This window comes from Cotesia glomerata, linkage group LG6, assembly GCF_020080835.1.
Source record: "Cotesia glomerata isolate CgM1 linkage group LG6, MPM_Cglom_v2.3, whole genome shotgun sequence".
NCBI classification, from domain to species: Eukaryota; Metazoa; Arthropoda; class Insecta; order Hymenoptera; family Braconidae; genus Cotesia; species Cotesia glomerata.
In genome coordinates, this window is record NC_058163.1 from 9,151,628 (window position 1) to 9,167,558 (window position 15,931).

The 15,931-nt window shown below is 29.9% G+C and overlaps 1 long non-coding RNA gene across 1 annotated transcript; it reads right to left on the reverse strand.

Moving 5' to 3' along the window:
- Positions 1-327: 327 nt before the first annotated feature.
- Positions 328-9,608, reverse strand: LOC123267031. The gene is made up of 3 exons (XR_006509946.1): positions 9,596-9,608; positions 7,362-7,376; positions 328-405 (listed from the first exon to the last, which is right to left on the reverse strand). It is a non-coding gene; the product is annotated as an uncharacterized LOC123267031 (long non-coding RNA).
- Between the last annotated feature and the right edge of the window lie 6,323 nt (positions 9,609-15,931).

The following is a 15,931-nucleotide window of genomic DNA, read 5'->3' on the forward strand; positions in this document are numbered from 1 at the left end:
AAGGAGCGCCACGTTATACATTATATATTGTAATTTTTCGAGTTTTCTTTTTTCCGTGTATTTGTAAATTATTACCCCAAAGATATATAAATCAAATTAAAACTAGAGCATTTGTTTCCTATTTTAGTTACTATAAACCTCTCGTGTCATTTGTTCAATGTGAAAATATAAAGACTTAATAATATGTAATATATATAATTGTTTACTTCGGGCTCGTGCAAGTTTACTAAGCTCTTGGGAGATCTTAGCAGATCATGTACCAAAAACTAAAAGTGACTACATTCTCTCTAAAGAATATCTATAAGAAAACAATGCAAGTAGTCCCGTCGAAATTTCTTCTTAGCGATTTTTACTGAGTAAGGTCTTTATTTTGCCTCTTCTCAACTGGACTAAAGGTATACTTATCTAAGCTCAATCCAGCGAAGAACTTAGTAAACTTGAACAAGCCCATTAAAATATTAAATAATTTTTAGGCTCGGTGAAAAATAATTAACCTTACATTTATCCTATGTAACGTCCACGTTTTCAAAATATAATTATCTAATTAGTCCCCGGCTCGAAATTTGCTCGCCGGAGTCCACACAGTAAAAAATATTGTGTATTTGCGTCAAAAACGGTCTGTGTTAAAAAATTGTGTGTTGATTTTTGTGTGTTAATTTGACACTTTTTTTGTGTTACCTGAATTTTAACATGAAAATAGTGTTGTTTTCAAGATATTAACACTTTTTGTGTGTTACTAGATAAAATGACACAAAATTAGTGTCAAGCGGGAAATATTAACACTAAGTTTGTGTTGTTGGCGCGTCCTTTCTTCAGTTTACGCGCCAAACGCATTGTTTTACCGGACAGCTACTTAACCACTCGGGCGTATAAATTATAGTGTCTAATTTTATGAAAAATAGTTTATTTAATTATATTTGATAAAAAAAACCAGTTTGTTCACAATTAAAAAAAAGAAAAATTGATATTAATTAAAGTAAGTAAAAGTTTACTACTTTAGTAAAAATTTGCTACATAAATTATTATTTAACGTTAAAATTTATAATATTTATTAAAAATGAAAGACTTTGAACAATTTCTCTGTTAGTTTAACAAATTAATAAAAAAATATAAAAAAATTTATTGATTTTATGTTTTTCTTTTGCAATTTTACTTTACATTTTCTGACACTAGTTTTATTTATTTTTTTTTTTGTAGATGACAGATAGTTCACAAGGGAATATTATGTTTATTTTTCATTGGCTAAATAATAAAGTTTGGGCGAAATTACAACTACCTGTTACATTAAATGATTTCATTTTCAAAGGTTAATTTCTATACTTTTTGACATTTATTTATCAAACTCATTCTTTATGTATGTTGTAAAAAATAATTCTTTATTACAGATCGTGATGTCTTTCCCAGTTTGATTGAAACAGAGTTTTATTTCACTGATTCAGATGATGCTAGGTTGGATGATATTTTGGTCGACTACGTTCTCTCCAGTCAATTTAATTTAATTATTACCTTAATGTGCGTATTTAACGCTAAATATAAAATTAAAAAATTCATTGTACCTAAGGCGTGTCTACGTGATTTAAACCACATCAAATCGGCTTTTAATTTAAATATTTATTAACATTATAAAATAAGCCTGATTATTATTTAATCACAAGTACAATTTTAGTTTTATTGTATTTCATTTTTTTTTCATTGTCATTTTTTTTATATCTTTTATGTAAAAATTACAATTAAGAGCAATTACAAATTATTTTTGCTCATTCATTTTTATTTACTCAAATATTTTTTTCTCTTATTTTATTTATAAATTTAATTATTACCTTAATGTCCGTATTTGACGCTAAATATAAAATTAAAGAAATTAAATAAACTAATTTTCTTGATAAGCGTGAAGATTTATTTATTTTTAATTGATTCCCTAACCTTTATATTCAATAAACTCAAATAATAAGTGAGTTAACACTTTTTTTGTGTAAAATCAACACAATTCTAGTGTTAGATACAGTCGACACAAAATTAATGTTAATTTTAACACACTATTTGTGTTAAAAATTCAACACTATTTTTTGTGTTGAAAATTAACACTAAAATTGTGTCGACGGATTCTAACACTAGGATTGTGTTGATTTTACACAAAATTTTTTACTGTGCAGGGTCTTAAACGGGGATTACATTATAAATAACAAAATATAAACAAAACACTTCATTTTAAATAAATCAAAGAAAAAGGAAACCTCTTTATTGGTCTGATTATGTTAATAAACGATATAAACAATATATTAGAAAATTAAACAATATAAACAATACATTAGAACACTCTTTTCACACATATTCGCGGTTCAAAATTATTAACGCGGTTCAAAATCAAGAAACAATATAAACAATATAAGCAATATACACTAATATAATAGAAACTTTCTATCCAAACATACACGACGGTATTCACAGTTCAAACTCAAAAACGCGGTCTACAAAATACTAACTAGTTTCCCAATAACACCCTCCCCCCCCCCCTCAGGGCGACTAGCCGTCATCCCTGAGGGTCCTAAACTCTACCCTGAGAGCAAGTGGAGAGTATCCTCCTCGCTCCCACCTACACGGCTTATGATCACCTACCGTACCTCAGCTGAAGGCTTCGGCACGGGGAGTCGCACTTTCATCCGGTCGGTCCACGATACTTACCTGGGCCTTGTTCAGACTCCAGGTAGAGTATCATCCTCTAGAATTACTTAGTGAAGAGTTTACTTGGTAAAGAGTATTCACCCGAGTAATTCTCCCGAGAAAGAATTGCTTGTCAAAATTATTTTCAAAACGGAACTTAACATATTTTTGAATCATCACTACAAACGAAACATCTTCGCCATCTATCGAGGCTCGCGCAAACTCAACGATCGTTAAAATAATTCTAAGTTTTTATTCTACAAATAATTTTTCACAAAACTATTTTCTATTTTAATCGCCATTTCTTTCATTATCTATCCATTCGTTTCGTTAAATTCACAATTCTTTATTATTTTAATCGTAATTTCTTTCATTCTCTATCCCTTCGTCGATTTCCCATTCTAAATCTTGCTTGGGACTTATAATAATTTTCCCAGTCTTTTAATTTCTTTTACAATTAATTTTTTTTGCTCGCTTAATTCGCTCGGCTTCAAAATAATTTCTCACACGCTTAATTTCTTAATTTAATCATACCTTCGGTAACAATAATATAATATTATTAACTAAATAAATACAATAACTAAATAATAATCGCCGCACTAATAACAATAATTGTTTCTATTAATTTTTAAGTAATTAATTAAAATAAAACTAAAATACTCAAATACAAAAAGTAAAATCTTGGTCATACCTAATACTCCTGATACTCTATATATCTATCTCAATCTCTCGTAGCCTACCCCTGATTGAAAATACTCATTAAAAAGTATCGAAAATGATGAGATTTGAATTGTTTTCAATAATCCGAATTCTTTTTTTAAGTATTTATAAATGTACAGTTTACATGAAGCGACTGTTCATTTTTTCAATACTTTTCAATAAGTATTTTTATTCAGGGACTTTTCAGAAGTTTCACTTCTACCGTGTGTGACTTGCACACACACATTTTTTAAACTTATTTTGAATTATTTTTTATTAGAAAACGATAAAAGTCTTTCAAATTAAAAAAATTAGAATCATTTTTCTGCAAAGAAACAAATTACTAAAAAAAAATTTCTGAAATGCGCAGAAAATGTTATAAAAGCATTAAAAAATTTGGAAAGCTTTTTAAAAATTTTTCGCTAGGATTTTATTGATTCCTAGACATCAGTAGTCGGTTGACGACAAAATTTTTAAAAATTTTAAAACGAATAATTTTTACTCTCCGGAAGTTTTCTTTATTGATTGAAAATAATTTAATCGTGAAAGTCGAAAATACACTGTATAAAAATCGGGAGGGAACTATGAGTGAATTTTTACTCTAATCACTCGGATAACCGTTGTGAAGAAATAAAATACTCTGCGCTTACAAAATTCTAAAGTTATTTTTTACAAATGATTTCAGAGTAATTACTAAAAAAAAATTAGGAAAACGGTTGACCCTGAAGGCCATTCCTGCAACTTCCCGCTAATTCCATACTTAGGCGCTTAAAATTGCACCAATGACGTATTTGAGCTCTTGGAGCTCAAAAATACAATTTATGGGTTATTTTGAGCTCTCCGAGCTCAAAGAGATTGCTTTCCTATGCTTTAAAGCTCTTCGAGCTCAAAATTTTGATAGAAGGTTGATAAAACACTATTTTTTGAGTTTTCAAACCACAATAACTTTTGAATGAATGAACCGATTTTCACACGGTTGGCCGTATTCGACGCAGTTTTTTAAGCCTTATTAAAATCTGTAAGTTTCAATTGATCAAACTAGAAATTTTTGAGTAATTCCAAAAAAACACTTTTTTAGGTTTTCTTTCCTGCACGATATCTCTCGAACTAATCAACCGATTTTGACCGGATTGGTGGCGTTGTTGATCAAAAAAGCCGTTCGGAAGTTATTCCAAAAAAACCACTTTTGAAAAAATTTTTTTTTACAGTTTTTTTTAGATTTTTCGAAATCTATCGGTCCGAATCGATCCAAATTTTTTCCAAAATCTAAGTTTGGATAAGCCCTTTCGAATGGCGCCAACCGCGATCGAATCGGTCTAGCCATTCAAGTTATGAGAGGTTTACATGCTTACACACACACACACACACACACACACACACACACACACGCACGCACGCACTCACACATACAGACATAGTGACACCCTCGCGGGGATAGTCTGGAAAGCTTCCTGTGACCTTCAAACGTCGAGATCTGATGAAAACTCGATTTTTGTAAAACAGGGTAAAACCAATGACTTCCCGATTTTTGAAAATCTGAGATTTTCTTAGCGGGAAGTTAAAAAGTTATCAACATTACTACGTTTTATTTAATGAAATTTATTAGTTTAATGGAAAGAAATGAACTAACTTATACCAATTTTTAGAATTTTTCAACAAATAAATTATTATAGGAAAAATTAATCAAAAAATGCAACATGTAGAAATTATAATGAAAAATATTAATGTAATATTTTTTTTAAATATTAAAATTTATTTATTCTATTAAACTAAGGAAAAAGATTACGTTAATTTCTAAAATTTCTAAGCACGCATTTTGTAATTTTTAAACGAATAAAAACTATTGTTTATTTTTATTTCATAAAAAAAAAATAATGAATTCAATCAGCGGAATTTTTCTTAAATTAATAACATGAATACCATCCTTTTCGGAGTAAATTCCACTTTGAAAGGATTAAATCAATTAAAAATCGTCGAATTCGCAAATCACTCCGCAAATTTTTTACAGTATACTCTCAACATATTTCATCAACTAATGAATTAAGAAGGAAACAATCACACAACTCACAGTGTAATATCCAAACTAAAAATGAATGTAAGGTAGGAGATTAAAAAGATGATCTATCAAGAAAATAGCAAAGGGTAAAATAAGATAACGGTAGGGTTTGTAAAATACGTACAACCAGTGGTACAAAATTACGGTATCATGTAAACAACAAGACTCGTCGGCCCGTCTGATGACGTCCTGGGTGGGCTAACTTCTATCCCTCACAAGATCTACACAGTGAACTGCGCATCACGTGCTGAGATCACATGGGGCATTAAATTTTATTCCCTCATTTCGATTCATATCACCCTTTTATAGATTGTAATTATGGAAAGTAAAAATTTTGCTTCTTTAATAAATGTCAAATTTTTCATTTCTTTATATTTATAGAGAAAAATTATAACAAAATCAATTTATAGAGAAAAAATTATAACAAAATCAATCAATTCAATAATTTTCAAATCATATTAATAGAATACAATACTATAAAATTTTCACTTCAAAAACTCGGAATTCATCAGGCAATAATTTTCAAACTCAATAAGATTCCAATCATGATGAATCTCTTCGATTTCTGAAAAAATTATCTGAAACAGTTTGTTCGTTTAAGATGAAGAATATTTATACATACACACACTTAGATATTATCCTAAAAATAGTCACAAATTCTTCCGAAGACCTCACAACGTCAACATATGTCGAAAATTCAACTTTTACAAATCAGAAATTCATACTAAATTTGCCACTTTTTTTACACTTTCTACATATTTTGAAAATATTATTTTTAACTTCCCACTAAGAAAATCGAAGATTTTCGAAAAATCGGGAAGTTATTGTTTTCACCCCATTTTGCAAAAATCAAAGTTTCAACAGATCTCGACGTTTTAAAGCCCTAAGAAGCTTCCCTGACTATTTTTACCTTGATGTCCGTACGTCTGTGTGTGTGTGTGTGTGTGTGTGTGTGTGTGTGTGTGTGTGTGTGTGTGTGTGTGTGTGTGTGTGTGTGTGTAAACCTCTTGATAACTTCTGAACGGCTTGAACGATTTGATCGCAGTTGGTGTCATTCGAAAGGTCTTCGCCTAACTTAGATTTCTTGTAAGTTGGAACCGAATCGAACCAGTAGATTTCGAGAAATTGCAAAAAAAGTGAAAAAAAAAGTTGTTTTTTTTTTCATTTTATTAAAATATCTCCGAATCGGCTGAACCGATCGACCTTAAAAACTAATCAGCTCTTAACCTTGAAAACCTGCATCGATTGCCACAAAAAGCGTCAGAATCGGTTGATGCGTTCGTGAGATATCGTTGTCGAAAAAATCGAAAAAAGAGATTTTTTTGTAATAACTCCGAAATTTTTCATCAGATCAATTTTTTTGTTTAGAATTATTTATAGAGCTCAAAAAATTACATCGATTGCTGCTAACCGCGTGCAAATCAGTTAATTCATTCAAAAGTTATATCAGTTTGAAAATTTAAAAAATCGTGTTTTATCGAACTTCGATAAGATTTTTGAGAGCTCAAAATAACACATAAACTGTATTTTTGAGCTCGAAGAGCTCAAAAACATCATAAATACAATTTTAAGCGCTTAGGTACGAAATGAGTGGGAAGTTGCAAGGATGGCCTTCAGGGTCAACCGTTTTCCTAATTTTTTTTTTAATTTTCGAAAAATCTCTGTGTTTCATAAAATTTTTTTTATAATAACAAATTATTATGCGATAGACCTAAAAATTCAAATTTTTTTTAGAAAATGCTTATTAAAATAATTTCCAGATTTTTTGGTCGATTTATTTTAATAGCCTTACCACTAATCTATAAATTAAAAAAACTGCCTCAAATACCACAGACCTTGTGTGAATCTGTTAGTTCCTTAAAGAAAGACACAAACTAAATGTAGCGATACGTAAATTTTCAAATGTTTTGATTCGAAACAAAGCGGAAAATTCCAAAAGTGATACAAAATTTCAAAACTTCTTTTTTATCACAAGTAAATTTACTTTTAACACATAATAATAAAAAACAAAGCTTTTTTTAGATACAGAAAACTCCAATTTTTTTTAGCATACGCCGTTCTTATTTATGAAGGATAAAGATTGAAAAAAGTTCGGAAAATCCAAAAGTGCATGCCTCATAATCTCAATTCTCATAATAAAATTGATTAAAATAAAATACAAATACTTTTAAATCTTTCGCGCCATTGTCCACCCAGAAAAAAAAGGTACTGCGCATGTGTTGTAAGTGAATCTTATTTACAAGATATAGATATCAGACGATAAGTGGATTTTAGTTTATTGATAATTATAATTAAACTACATTGAATTAGACTGTGATCATTGAAATGACTTAGTTTTGGATAATACTAAAGCGTATAAAAAAAAAAAAAAATGGATTTGATCAGTTAAGTTTTTCGGCAGTTATCGTGACCACGCCAATTTCTATACATACTTCAGAAACACGGACGTCCACGGAATAATTTTTTTTAACATTTTTTTTATTTATTTAAAAAGCAAAATGTCTTTTAAAAAAGTCTTAAGGGTTAAAACTACACTGAAAAAAAAATTTTTTTCCACCCAGGAAATTGTTCCAGTAAATAAACTGATATAGCTGTGTGAAGAATACCAAAGTTTTTTTCCTACACTAAAAAGTATAGTGACTTTTAAAAAATTCGGTTTTTTCCGCAGCAAAATACCAAAATAAAAATATTGCCGACTTAACCTCATTTGACACAGACTCAAATGATCTGTTTATGATACGATGGACCTCTTTTATTATAATTAATAAATTAATAATAATTAATTTATAAATTATAATTAAATTAAAAAAATTTAAGTAATCATCATTTAATTTAAGAAAATTAAAGTAATTATAATAATTCAATTGAAGAAAATTAAATTTAAAAAAAATTAGGAAAACGGTTGACCCTAAAGGCCATCCCTGCAACTTCTCGCTACTTTCGTAATTAAGCGCTCAAAATTGTATTTTTTACGTTTTTGAGCTCTTTCAAAAAAATAATTTTTGTGTAGTTTTGAGCTCTCCGAGCTCAAAAGTCTGATAGCAGTTTAATAAAACAGTATTTTTTGAATTTTCAAACCGCAATAAATTTTGAATGAATGAACCGATTTTCACGCCGTTAGCGGCATTCGACGCAGTTTTTCAAATTCTATGATATAATTTTAAACACGAATTTATCAGACCGGAAATTTCGGTGTAATTAAAATAAAACACTTCTTTTCGATTTCTTTCGTCACGATAACTCACGAACGAATCAACTGATTTTGACCGGCTTGGTGGCGATCGATGTGGTTTTTCGATGTTAAGAGCTGATTAGTTTTTGGAATTGATCGGTCAAGCCGTTTGAAAGTTATTCCAAAAAAACCACTTTTGGTGGTTTTTTTTTCGCAGTTTTTTTAAGATTTCTCAAAATCTATCGATCCGAATCGAGAGAGGTTTACATACAAACACACACACACACACACACACACACACACACACATACAGACGTACGGACATCATCGTAAAAATAGTCAGAAAAGCTTCTTAGGGCTTCAAAACGTCGAGATCTGTTGAAACCTCGATTTTTGCAAAACGGGGTAAAACCAATAACTTCCCGATTTTTCGAAAATTTTCGATTTTCTTAGCAGGAAGTTAAAAATTTAAGTAATTATTAATTAAAGTATTGAAAAATTGAATTTTTACTTACCTAAAACGGCTTGATTTCTATTTTTAACTTCCCGAAAATTGAAAATTTTCAAAAATCGGGAAGTTATTGGTTTTACCCCGTTTTTCGAAAATCGAGTTTTCATCGAATCTCGACGTCTCGAGGTCCTAGAAAGCTTTCCTGACTATTATCACGATGATGTCCGTACGTCTGTATGTGTGTGTGTGTGTATGTGTGTGTATGTGTTGACCGATTTCATCGCAGTTGGAGTCATTCGTTTTTTTTTTTCATTTTTTTTAAATATCTCTGAGTTGGCTGAACCAATCAACTTCAAATACTAATTAGCTCTTAACCTTGAAAACCCGCATTGATCGCCACATAGAACGTCGAAATCGGTTGATGCGTTCGTGAGATATCGTCGAAAAAAATCAAAAAAAGTGTTTTTTTGTAATAACTTCGAAATTTTTCATCAGATCAATTTTTTTGTTCTAAATTTTTTATAGAGCTTAAAAAACCACATCGATCGCCGCCTACCGTGTGGATATCGGTTGATTTATTAAAAAGTAACAACAGTTTGAAAATTAGAAAAATCCTGTTTCATCGAAATTTGATAAGACTTTTGAGCTTGAAGAGCTCAAAAGCATAGCAAAGCTATCTCTTTGAGCTCAAAATAACACATAAATTGTATTTTTGAGCTCGAAGAGCTCAAAAACGTCATAAGTGCAACTTTAAGCGCTTATGTAAGGAATTAGCGGGAAGTTGCAGGGATGGCCTTCAGGGTCAACCGTTTTTCTAATTTTTATTTATTGAATCAAACTTGTATAGTGAATAACTCTTTAAAACATGAATTAAAAAAACAATTACCGTCAAAGATTTATTGCAAAGATGGTAAACCCCATTCGAGCAACTTTTATCGTACCCAAGGATCCATTCAAATTATAATATCAATTGTAACACAGCTAGGTAATTATTGTTCAATAAATAATAAATTAGTACAACATTTTAATTATGTAAACAAACACGCCAGAACTGTGAAATTGGAGAGAAATCAGAGAATTGGTGGCACTACCACTGCGATTGCTATGGTAACGCAGCATCAAGTTTTAGCTCCAGAAAAAACTTAGGTATTCTCAGGCGAAAAATACCAATTTCTTTAATATTAAGAAACGTATATTGTATATAAAAAAAATTTGGATAAAAATATTTTTTATTCTGGATGAAAAAAACTTTTTTTTAGTGTAGAGTTTTTCCATGACATTTATGTGTAAATATTATTCTACAAGTGCGATGGAAAATGAATAGAGACAATTTTAGCTCAAAAAATCACTTGATTTTTGTAAGACGAGAGTAGAGCACTATCTCATCTGCTTTGCTTATGAGGCGTGCAACATGAGGATTTATTCAACGCAAAATATAGATTAATCATTATGATCTCAAATAAAATTCTAATTCTAAAAAAAAAATTGTGCTATCTGTTACATTTACGTAGATATTTCTTAATTCAAAAACATTTCTTCGTGCATAAAGACCAACCAATAATACTTCCAGTATCAAAATAACCTCTCGAACAAAATGGTAAATAAAAAATAACTCGACTTAATTAAATTTTTTAAACGCACCACTATGCTATGTCTTGTTTTAATAATTGCTTTATTTTTGAATGAGAGAATCATCATTTCTCGGTTGTTATTTGAGATGTTACTTAATACGCGCTTATTGAGCATATCGTAATAAGCAAGCTTATATGTACCAATGAGACCCATCAATCTGTTATTAGTCATATAACGTGATCGAGAAATAAAAGAAAGCCTTATTTTTATCATCAAGACAAATCTTTATATTTGTTGCCGACAGAAGTTTATCACATGCACGCATGACTATGTGTGACCGAAATTCTACGAATAATACATATATTAACTCATGTAACCAAAAACGATACGGATAATAAATTTGAATCTTTATCTTATTGAATTTTTATGATGATATGAAAGAAATCCATTTTTAGTTACTTTATTTATTCTATTTTTCACCATCTCAAATTCATGCAATTTTATCTTCATTCAATAATTTAACTTTTGAGGGAGAATATTACATTTTTTAAGGGCATTAATTAAGTACACGGAAAGAAAAGTGAAGGAATTTTTACTATTTCACTATTGTAATTTTTATTAAATTGAATAGTAACGGTGGACTATACTTCTCATTTAGTAATTTTTACGATTTACTTTTGTAAATTTTATCCAACAAACAAGGGTAGCAAGAAACTTAAAAAGTCGAACAATATAGAGCAAATTATACAATATGTGTTTGTAAACTTTACAATTCAACTATTCGACGGTACTTTGGTAAAACCTCGTATCTTCGATGTATTTTAAATGAGAGATACGAGGTTTAATCCAGTCGGCAGGGAAAGATTAGGCTGTTTGTTTACGACTTCCAATGCAGATGAGGTAAATTGCAATTTTTTTTTTTTTAAATACTCAGAAAAATATGTAGATCATTTTTACAAAAAAAAAAAAAAAAATCGCGGAAATTCAATTGTTCAAAAAATAGCCTTTTTGCAAGTAGCTTTACATTGAAATATCTCGGAAACGACGCAAAAGTAGTCGAGACATGCTGCATATGAAATTTAGAGAATTAAATAAGGAACAAAATGAGCCAAACCCGATGTCTTTACAACCAATAGTTTACGAGATATTAATTTTTTAATTAAAAAAAAAACGCGGTTCCGCTCAAGCGCTGATAAACAAATAGCTGTATCTCGGCAAAAAATTTAGTTTTTTAACTTCCCGCTACGAAAATCGAAGATTTTCAAAAATCGGGAAGTTATTGTTTTCACTCCGTTTTGCAAAAACCGAGTTTTCATCAGATCTCGACGTTTGAAGGTCACAGGAAGCTTCCCTGACTATCCCCGCGAGGTTGTCACGGTGTCTGTGTGTGTGTGTGTGTGTGTGTGTGTGTGTGTGTGTGTGTGTGTGTGTGTGTGTGAAAGTATGTGAACCGCTTATAACTTTTGAACGGCTTGACCGATTTCATCGCGGTTGGTGCCATTCGAAAGGGCTTGACGAAACTTAGATTTTGAAAACTATTTGGACCGATTCAGATCAATAGATTTTGAGAAATCTTCAAAAAACTGAAAAAAAAAATTTTTTCAAATGTGGTTTTTTTGGAATAACTTTTAATCGGCTTGATGGTTCAATTCCAAAAACTAATCAGCTCTTAACCTCAAAAAACCACGTTGATCGCCACCAGTCCGGTCAAAATCGGTTGATTCGTTCGAGAGATATCGTGAACAAAAGAAAACCGAAAAAAGTTTTTTTTCGGAATAACTCCGAAATTTTTAGCGCGATCAATTCAAAGTTTAAGATTCTTTGTGAGTCTTGAAAAACTGCGTCGAATGCTGCCAACCGCGTGAAAATCGGTTTATTCATTCAAAAGTTATTGCGGTTTAAAAATTCAAAAAATAGTGTCATCAAATCCCTATCAGACTTTTGAGCTCGAAGAGCTCAAAAGCATAGGAAAACAATCTCTTTGAGCTGGGAGAGCTCAAAATAACCCATAAATTGTATTTTTGAGCTCAAAGAGCTCAAAAACGTCATTGGTGCAATTTTATGCGCCTAAGTATGGAATTAGCGGGAAGTTGCAGGGATGGCCTTCAGGGTCAACCGTTTTCCTAATTTTTTTTTTTTTAATTAAAGCTATTGTTATACTCTATAAGCAAAAATATCAGCTAAGCTCAAAAAATTTTTTTTGAATTTAGATGAATAATTTTCTGTTTTTCGAATTTTTGCATTAAAAAATATTTAAAATTAAAAAAAAATTATTTTTTTTGCATAAAAATGTTTTTCCGCCAACAAAGAATCAGTACGAAGAAAAAAAAATTTTTTTTTTAAATTTTTTTAATGCAAATAAACAGTTAACAAGTTTAAAAAAATATGAGCTTGCGGGGACTCGATGTCCGGATCCGAGGAAGTGCGCGTGCGCTATTCCCCTCAAACCGTTGTCGGAGAGTGATGAGGGAAATAATAAGAATGTGAAGCGAATAATAACAATAGTAAGTGCCCGCCAAGATTTTCATCATTTTTATAATTTTTTCTAAGTCTTAATTAACTTTTGAAAAATCAATTTCACAATATAGGTATCAAACGATTGCTAATTTCATGAATCGTAAAGATATCCTATCGTGTGAAGAACTTTTTTTTCGAAAAATTTTTTCTATTTGTTTAAACAAATATTTAATGAACAATTAAAAATTTGTTTCCACAATGTAGGTATTAAACGATTGCAAATTTTATGAATCGTCAAGATATCCTATCGTGTGGAGAACTTTTTTTTCGAAAAATTTTTTCTATTTGCTTAAACAAATAGTTAATGAACAATTAAAAATTTGTTTCCACAATATAGGTATTAAACGATTGCAAATTTTATGAATCGTCAAGATATCCTATCGTATAAAGAACTTTTTTGCACGCCTCATAGCGCGAAGCGCGTGAGGTTGTGCTTTATACTCGACTCGTCAAGTTCAAGCAATTTTGTGATCTTTAAATGCCTCTATCACAAGCATACTACACTTATACAATGATATAAGTAGATGTACACCGAAAAAACAGTTAAATTAAACCATCTTTTATTTTCTAAAATCATTTTAAGTTGCTATTTTGAAAAAAAAAAAAACGTTTTGAAAAAAATTTTACGTGGACGTCCGGATGTCACCGCATTTTGGATGTACCAACGATTACTCCCGAATAAATTGATATTTTAAGACCGGACCTTTTTTATTAGTTTAAGAATTCGATGAACTGGGTCCGTATTTCATATCAGTGGCCTAGTTTGCGTATTTTTTTTTAAATTGAATTTTTATTAAAATTCACTACGATACAACCGTACAAAGCCAAACGAACTTTTCTTATTTGTCACATAAAAACTATGGAGCCACTTGATCAAGCTAGATTTTTTTAGACTGCGTGCGCATATGACAAGAAAAAAGGGCGCCGATATTTAAAAAAAAAATAAAAAATACTCTGTAAGAAATTACTTAATTATAATTTTTTTTTTTTTTTTAATCAATTACACAGTTAATTGTTTTCTTAAAAAATGAATGAGCGTTATGAAGCGTGACTTTTGGATTTTCCAGACGTTTTTTTAATTTTTTCTATTTGTTTAAACAAATAGTTAATTAACAATTAAAAATTTGTTTTCACAATGTAGGTATTAAACGATTCAGAATTTCATGAATCATAAAGATATCCAATCGTGTGGAGAATTTTTTTTTCGAAAAATTTTTTCTATTTGTTTAATTCTGAAAATCAGAAAAAACTTTTTGATTCAAGAGATAAATCTTGTTTCTTTGATGTTTTTCCAAACTTCGAAAAATCGACCCGAAAAATCGCTTAATGGATAGATCTGCAAATTTACAGGACTGTTGAGCCAAAAAAGCTGAACAACTTATTTTTCTGTAGTTACCTCGAAAGTATTGCTCTAACTAATAGAAAAAAATTTTTTGGTAAAATTTGAGCTCTCAATTTTAATATCAAGAGGTACCTATTTGTGATTTTCAATTTCCAATTTGAAAACAAATGAAATTTTTTTTTTTCTTTAAGGATTTTATAACGTTTTAACGAATGGAGAGGGATGGAAACTGACGAATTGAAAAAAAAAAAAAAAAAAAAATTTTTTTTCTTAAAATCAGAGCTTCTACATTCAAAAATACGCGCATAAAATTTTACATCAAAATTTTGAAAATTTTCAGAGTTATAGTAACTTCAGTGAGAGCAGGTAGACCGACCGCTTTCGCCGAGCACTTCGACGAAAATGTCGCATCCTCTAAAATACGAATTGAAATAGTCAACAAAATAATTGGAAAAATCATGGACAGAACCGGAGATAACAATGACGAACCCTAATAAGGCCCAGGCCGATAGTTTAATGTGAGTACAAATATTTCCTGAGATGCATGATTCAGACTAATGTAAAGTAAAATCGACTAAAAACTTCGAGTTTTTTTCAAAACTACTTTATTCAAACTGATGGTATCATCGATAATTCAAACAGGTATCAATCGATTTTCAAAAATTTTTTTTTGTTCCGTTCGTCATATAGTGGCTAAGGTTTCGCGAAGCCGATTTTGAAAATTTTGATTTTTAAGATTTTTTAAGACTGTTCGAATCCAAAAAAACAGCCAAAAACAAAAAAATTTTCAATCGGTCACCACTTTTTTTCAAGTCAGAATAAAAAAAATCGGCTACGTGCTGCGATAACTACATTTATACAGTTTATAACGCAACTAAAATTTTTTTTTTTCGGATAATCCGTTTTCGAGAATTCGATGCGACCATGAAGGAGGAATTTTTTTCTGAGACTGGACAAGAATATTAATGATCTTGTAACGATTTGATATTTCTTGATGAAAATTTAGGATATTACCGGAATTTTTTTTTTTTATTTTTGTTTTTAAATGAAGTTGTAAAAAAAAAATTTTAATAATTTTTTAAAGTTACTCTCATTACTTTTCTTCGAATTTTTGAAAAAAAGGAAAATATCTCGATAATTGCTATTTTTGATTTTTTTTTTCTATTAAATACTTTGACATTTTTATTAAAATTCGTAACTTTTATGTGGTTAGGTAAAAAAATTTAATAATTTTGTAAATACATTAGTCGGGTAGAAAACGACAAAAAACTTATAATCAAATCAAGGGGAGGCGAATTTCAAACCCATCAATGTACCGTGAAATATCCCTTACACAAATGATGCTCAAGCTACGTTTATTTTATTAAAAAATTTTAATGTTTGACTAAAGATCGCGAATACACGATAAAATTGACCAAATATGTGATTTTTTTACTTTCAGATTATTAATCCGTAATAAAC